Here is a 238-nt window from a genome sequence, read left to right on the forward strand (position 1 = left end):
CCCCCCCCCCCCCAAAATAAAAAACAACGACAAATATACTTTCTGTGATTCCAAATTTCATTACCTTCGCCTTTGGTGGGATTCCTGTTTTTCCTTTGGTGGTGAAAATATATAATATGCATAATATCATAATATCATACTGTTAGATATGGTCTACACACTCCTAGGAGAATCTGGAATCATCATGAACATATCATTCCATATATAGAATCTTTGTCAAATTCTGAATAAAAGCAGA

The sequence above is a fragment of the Tarenaya hassleriana genome, unplaced genomic scaffold (assembly GCF_000463585.1).
Source record: "Tarenaya hassleriana unplaced genomic scaffold, ASM46358v1 Cleome130, whole genome shotgun sequence".
In the NCBI taxonomy this organism is placed as follows: Eukaryota; Viridiplantae; Streptophyta; class Magnoliopsida; order Brassicales; family Cleomaceae; genus Tarenaya; species Tarenaya hassleriana.